General features: G+C 46.6%; 1 long non-coding RNA gene across 1 annotated transcript; it reads right to left on the bottom strand.

The window, feature by feature from the left end:
• Positions 1-719: 719 nt before the first annotated feature.
• Positions 720-5,474, bottom strand: LOC144893555 (uncharacterized). Its single transcript, XR_013624461.1, has 2 exons — positions 5,374-5,474; positions 720-1,075 (listed from the first exon to the last, which is right to left on the bottom strand). It is a non-coding gene; the product is annotated as an uncharacterized LOC144893555 (long non-coding RNA).
• Positions 5,475-6,104: the final 630 nt, after the last annotated feature.

The raw sequence follows: 6,104 nt of genomic DNA, 5'->3' as shown, positions 1-6,104 counted from the left end.
GTCTGTCCCACTTCATAAGGGTAGATTTTAAAGGCGTTAAGTAGGGTTTTAAAGGCCAATCTTTTACATGACTGTGTTCACGACGGTCAAAAGACCTAAAAGTCTCTGTGGAACCAAAAGACCCCGAGGACTGAAATGACCCAAGGACCCAAAAGACCGAGAGGAAGCAAGAGACCCTGAGGACAGAAAATACGCCGAGGACATAAACCACCCAAAAGACCCCAGAGACCAAAAAAAGACTGAAGACAAATACACTTCCTTCAAATTCCGACTCTTTCCCGAAAGTCCTTGTCGTGTCCATCTTCTCCCCTGTACCCTGCACCAACCCTCTCCCTTCCACAGATCTCCCGATGTCCCTGTTCTCTACTTTTGTTGTGCTTCCCTCTCTCTCCCCTCCCCCTCGTCTCCTGCTCCCTTTATTATATGTTCTGTTTGTTAGCTCTTACACGAGCCTCGACTGAGTATAGAAAAAACCCTTTAAAGACATAGTCCAGTAATAATGTGACGACCTCACACTAATTGCAACAGAAGCAAACTCAACTGATTTGTGTATCCTCAATATGTCCTGAATGAGGAAAAAAAAGTGTTAAGGAATTGCATGGGTGGAAAGTTGAAAAATGCATAAATATGATCCTACCCAAAAACCGATTTTTAGCCCTTTCTGCTAGATTTGACTATGCTGTATTTTTTTCCTTGAAGCAAAAAAAACACATACAGAGTATCAGTGATGAGAATTTATTGTGATCACATCATCACATAACTGATCAACTGTTGATCAAACGATTGAACCAATTAAATATGTGTACAGAATACATATAACACTACACAATGTCATCATCGTCGTCACAGGGCATCTGTATTGAGTTAGTGCAGCTGGATCCCCTGCAGTTTCCACATGCCGGAGTGCACTCGATATTGTTCTTTTTGCATGTGCATCTCAGGGTGCTGCATTCAGCCTGGCAGTTGCACTTGATGACCCGCAGAAGCTTTTCAGGAGCAGGGGGTAGGGTTGTCTGAACTGGCACAAACCCCTCGACACACTTCTGCCATCCCCACTCTGTAGGACGAGGTCCATCTGTAAGATAAGACAGGGAATTTGGTTTTGTCACAGCAGCAATGATACAGAAGGTAGTGAAAATAATACACAAGATACACAGAACATCACAGTAATTGAACTTAATATATTAACTGAAATTAATATACTAAAATACAAGAATAAACATAGCAGCAATCAGGGCACACAGTAAAATGTAAATGTACCAGATGTAGATCCCTTCCATTCTTGTACTTGCAAGTAGACATGCAGGGTGTGAAACTTTGCTGCTCCTGATGTTGGTGGTAAGACCTGTGGCTGAACGTAAGTAGAGCTAGATGCCACCTTCTCACAGAACCGATATCGGAGGGAGTCCAGGGTGTCAGTTGATGTTCCATTGTAGAGAATCACCATCGCTTTCTCTCCTGCTTCTGCCACATCATCTGTAGAGGCTGAATGTGCATAGAACACCTCGGCTTGCTCTCGGAATGTCGCTTTCTTTGAATTTCTTGAGGGAAGCTTCCTTCCCGATCCCGTGGAGGCGAGATGTAGTGTCACATCCAAGAACTGCATGTAAGAACAAGATGTGCTTACATATGTCTGGGCCAAGTAGTTGTTTTGTAGCCTTGATGTTCCAAATGCGAGGCTTCTTTGTTGTCTTCCTCGACTCAGAACAAAAGAACAGGTCATGGGAGTCCAGGCTTGCATGGTAGCAGAAAAGGACTAAGAGGTCTGTATCATCCCCCATTAGCACAGTATTGTTGGTGGTAGCACACTGCACAGCTTTCTGCACAATCAGCAGGTCAGCATCTCCTGAGGCATGGTATGTCTCACAGTTTGCCTTCTGCAGTTCTTCACTTAACATGGAAAGAAATTGCTACTTGTTCTGCCTGTTGGCCAGGAACTGTTCCTTCTGCATTGTGACAATCATGTCGGCTGTAAATGTCACAGTGGCACCAATCTTCCCTTTTGACCGTCTGTGGTGTGTCATGTCCTTTGTGTTGTTACTTTCATACCCATCAAACACCACTACAGCCTTGCCATACTTCTTCGTTACATACTCCGTATAGTGGTGGCATATGTCTTTATAAGTAGATCCATGGGACCATGGGATGCGTTGAAGAAGTGCTCCACCATCCAAGACATACTGGCAGCCATCAACTACATTATCTGCTGGAACATGAGGCCCGATAAGACCCCAGATGGCATCGGCGAGGGCTGGCTTCTTTGCTTCTCGAAGCAGTAGAGAGGAATCAAATAGGGCTGGGGGATAGCTACATAGCTCATATTTGAGGGCTGACTCGAGTTCATCACTGTTCTGTGCCACTATGACCAGTCTCTGGAAGAGAAGCTGTGGATCAACTTGAATTTGATCTCCATCGATCCTTACAGAAGACCATGCCGAGAGTGACAGCTTGATCCTTCCTCTTGAAGGTGAACTCAGCAGGTGTTAGTCCATCCATGGACTTCAGTATCGCAGTGCCAACGGACTGTGCTGTATCAACGTTGACGGTGGAAAGGGCATTCTCCCCAGTAGCAATATTCCGGAAACTAGGGTCATTGCTGAATGGATTGTGCTCCTGTAGATAACTGAGAACTGTCAGTGTGTCCTTCCAGTCACGGGATTGCCTTGCTTTGGTCATGTCTTTGTTCTGCTCTCCAGTGTTGTAGTTGACCCCCGTGAGTCCCTCCATTGCCTGGTTTACTTCTGCACAGGCGGGCATCGATAGCAGCCACAACAGACGCTGTTGCTCCGTCATCCCTCGCCCTCGTGTGAGCCCACCACTGGTTTTTAAACTTCTCATCAGAACCTGCTCAATGACCAGGTCAGGTGAGAGACCTGCCCATAGGCGATCGCTTCGCCGAATCACGTGGAACCCTTCCTCGAAACGTTGTTGGACTTCTGGGTGTTCAGTCTTGAGGTTGTGCATCTGCTGAAGGTACACCCTGGCAGATTTGGTGTAAAGATTGTGTCCTGATGCTGCCAGATAGGGTAGCATGTCCTGGATAGCCTGCAGATGTAAGGCCCAGTTTCCAGTGCGTTCTGCACTGATGTATTTTCATAGGATGTCCAGCATGTCCATGTACTGAACCCAGAGAGCTGAAGTTCTAGAGGACTTCTTGGTGGACTCGATGTGCTTTTGAAGGCGGTCTTTGATTCTCACTAGAACTTCAGACTGACAAACTTCTTCAGCAGATATAGCCCCATTTATCAGCTTCTCATAGATCTTATAAGCTCCCTCCAAGTCCGCATCTCTGCTTCCATCTGTTATCTGATGATCCGGTGGCCTTGCAGCTGCAGCTGCTTCAGCTGACTGACTCTCCATCCTTACTGTTGTCTGGAGTTCCAGATTGCTGTGGTAGATGGAAATCGAACACGTTTGATAGCATCAGTGCATTGAGGGCTGCATCAACAATTGAGTGTGCACGAACTGCTCGCGCAACAGCTTTGCCACACATCATGTGGATTACTGCATTTGGGGCATAGATCAACTCCAGCAGTTCTTGTAGCCCAGATGAGGCCATCAAGTGTCCGATGCAACCGAGGAAGCTCATTTCTGCATGGAAGCCACCCAAACGCAAGACTATTCGTCTCAGATCACTTTCCATTGGCTCAGAGTTGATAATCATGAGAGCCTTCCACCAGAGTGGCTGATCAAACGTGATTATTGGGGTGACATTGTGGCATCGTGCATGCTCACTAACAAATGTCAGGGTCGAGAATATGCATGTGCTATCACGGGGATTCAGATCGATCATCGGCAGAAGCATAACAGTTGCTTTGCCAGGGTGGTCACCATAATGCACGAACTGCATCATACCTGACCATGCAGGTCTGGGAGACCCAAAGAGGACGGATGCTTTCCACAGGACATCAAGATTTTCACAGCTGTTCTGGACCTGAAGGTTGACAAGCTTCTGGTAGGTCAGTGCCGTCAAATTGTGCCTTTCGTCTTTGTGGTACCGTACTTGTACCCTTCCAACCATTGCCACATCCAAGGAAGTAGCCTTGATCCTGGGGATTGGCTGCCTTGATCTAATTCCAGGGGTTATGGCTGCAATCATTCCTATACCATGGAATGTACCAAGGCCATCAAGCGTGCGGATGTTATGGTCGACATTGTCAGCTACATATTGGACAAACTCTGTCGATAGGTCAGGAATGTTTGTTCCATGGAATTTGGCTGCATTTCGTTCAAACTGGTGCACCTCCTGGTATGCGCAACAAAACCCAAGGTGATGAAGAGTATCAATGAGGAACCGCGATGCAAAGTGGTGATATAGTTGCACGCCCACCCCAAACTGAAGTGGTGCTAACATGACTCTTGGTCTAGTTGCCTGCATCATTGCTTGTCCAATTGCCGCCACTTTGGCTTGAGTTTTGGTCCCGGCAAATAGTTCTTCCAGGAGCACGCGGAGTATCTGGAAGAAATCTGATGCCAGCCTCTTGCGATTCTATGTCATCAAGAGCTGGGTAAGACTCATTGGATAACCCGATGTCTTTGATATCTTGTTCGATGAGCTTTGCAGCTGCCTGCACAAGCTTGATCTTCTCTTGATCTTCTGTGTTTGTTTGTTTCTGCTGTGTCTCATAGTAGTCTTGCAGCACCACCCTGGCTGTTGTCCTGATGGTAACCACGTTTGGTTTCCCATTGATCTCGGTGTATATTATCTTCTCACCGAAGTGTTTTTGCAGACTCCTCTTCATATGGGTGTAACCGTATGGTTCATGTTCACTGTGTGCAAGCTTCTGCTGCATGAGGTCAATTAGATCATTTATGGTGATCTGCTCGTCATCATTTTCTTCTATATACTTCACAACCTCCACGAATGCTGCTGTCCTCTCATCAACGACAGGCCGACCAGCCGTCCTCCTCTTGGAGTCTTCTGTGTTTGTCTGATACGCTACTGGTATCTGCTTGTATGTGCGAAAATTCACACCAAGTCTGGTGGTAGACTGCATCTGCTGCATGTAGGTCATGCACATGCAGAATCCGTGCCTTCACAGTCTCTGACCAGTCATCACCTCGTGCACAACATGTTGCCAAAAGCGTGTCCTTGAATTCAATTGTCCTGACTTGGAAAACACTGACTTCACTTGGCTTCTTTCTCTTTTTTCCAAACTGAGCTGGTGTGCCACAAAACAGGCAATCAGTTCTGTAAGAGAACCTCCCTGTAGTCGATCTTAGTGTAGGACTCTCACTGCTTGTACTTGTTTCTGATTCTTGTTGCCTGGTGTCCTTGGCTATCTGTTGTGGATTAATGTATGCCCAGCGACAGTCTTTGTGTATCTTATCACCAGGTACAGCATGAATATTGTCTCCCCTTTTTTTACTGGCCTGGTTGATAGATGAACTTCCCTTCTCTCCAAGTGTTGATACTGACGACCCTCCTCCGTCCAGACTGCTTGCAAATGACACTGTTCATATGCCTCCATTTCCTGAAAGTGGAAAAAAAATATGCATGTTGAAAAATATGCACGCACGGTTGAAAACGTGCATGTTTGGAACTGGATCCTAGTCAGGGATGTGCAGAGGACGTTAGAGGGTTCATAACTCAGAAAAGAGCACTGTAGTTGTGGCGTGCGTGGCGTGTTTAAACTAGTTAGCAGAATATGTACAATGTAACATAATGTAATAAATAGCCAGCTAACTATTATAGCTGGAGGAAATTATGGAAAACCCACCTGATGAGGTTAGTATAGCGTACACCGCGATCGACGACACCGGCACAAATGCATGCTCAGGATTGTCCACTCACTCAGTGGACGGCTTGCTGTCGCCTTCGAATGTCCAATCAGCGGACGGCTTGCTGTCGCCTTCGACTGTCCAATCAGCGGACGGCTTGCTGTCGCCTTCGAATGTCCAATCAGCGGACGGCTTGCTGTCGCCTTCGAATGTCCAATCAGCGGACGGCTTGCTGTCGCCTTCGACTGTCCAATCAGCGGACGGCTTGCTGTCGCCTTCGACTGTCCAATCAGCGGACGCTATTATTATATAGATGTTTTTTTGCTTCAAGGAAAAAAATACAGCATAGTCAAATCTAGCAGAAAGGGCTAAAAATCGGTTTT

Source organism: Myxine glutinosa, chromosome 9, assembly GCF_964187855.1.
Source record: "Myxine glutinosa chromosome 9, kmMyxGlut1.1, whole genome shotgun sequence".
Taxonomy (NCBI): Eukaryota; Metazoa; Chordata; class Myxini; order Myxiniformes; family Myxinidae; genus Myxine; species Myxine glutinosa.
This window is presented reverse-complemented; position numbering and strand designations above follow the sequence as displayed.